The following is a 690-nucleotide window of genomic DNA, read 5'->3' on the forward strand; positions in this document are numbered from 1 at the left end:
CGTGGGTTCCAACCCTTTGAGCGGATCGAATCCCAAATTAATATCTTGTTGCACCGAGAGGTATAACACAGTATTTATCTTTATAGGATCATATCTCTGTAAAACACACTGCACACGCTCAAGCACAATTTCACTCGCGTCTTCGAGAAATCGACGAGGGTCGATGTGATTAGAGTTTATCACCGCACCCGTTAGAATACGGCTTTCGAACGCCGTTTCGATCTCGCGCCATCGGAGTCCATGCCCGGCGCCTACATGCACGAATCGTCCACGCACTGAATCTTTCAAACTCTCAAGCCGCGCGATACATGCGATCACTGATTGTCTATTACCGATCGATAATCGCGGTCGTTTGATCCGACTCTGTTCTTCCAAAGATTCGATGAATTCGTCGCATCGCTGTTCCCACGCGATGTACTCTTCTCTGGTACTAAGCAGGGTAGCTTGCTCTATCAAATCTCGCTCCATGTCGCTAGATTGACTAATGACACGATGCGTCTAAATCTTTACGTTTTATATCAATCTATTTGGCAACGTCGCATCTCTTAACTGTGCAATTTGGCAACGTTGCATTTGTACCAAATGACATTACTGCTCTCATCACCGGGCGTGTCTTTTGCAAAAAATCTTAAACAGAACTTGCGAACGTTGCATTTTTTAAATATCGAATTACCCTAATGATTTCATCAC

The sequence above is a fragment of the Cyphomyrmex costatus genome, unplaced genomic scaffold (assembly GCF_001594065.2).
Source record: "Cyphomyrmex costatus isolate MS0001 unplaced genomic scaffold, Ccosl1.0 scaffold2510, whole genome shotgun sequence".
NCBI lineage: Eukaryota > Metazoa > Arthropoda > Insecta > Hymenoptera > Formicidae > Cyphomyrmex > Cyphomyrmex costatus.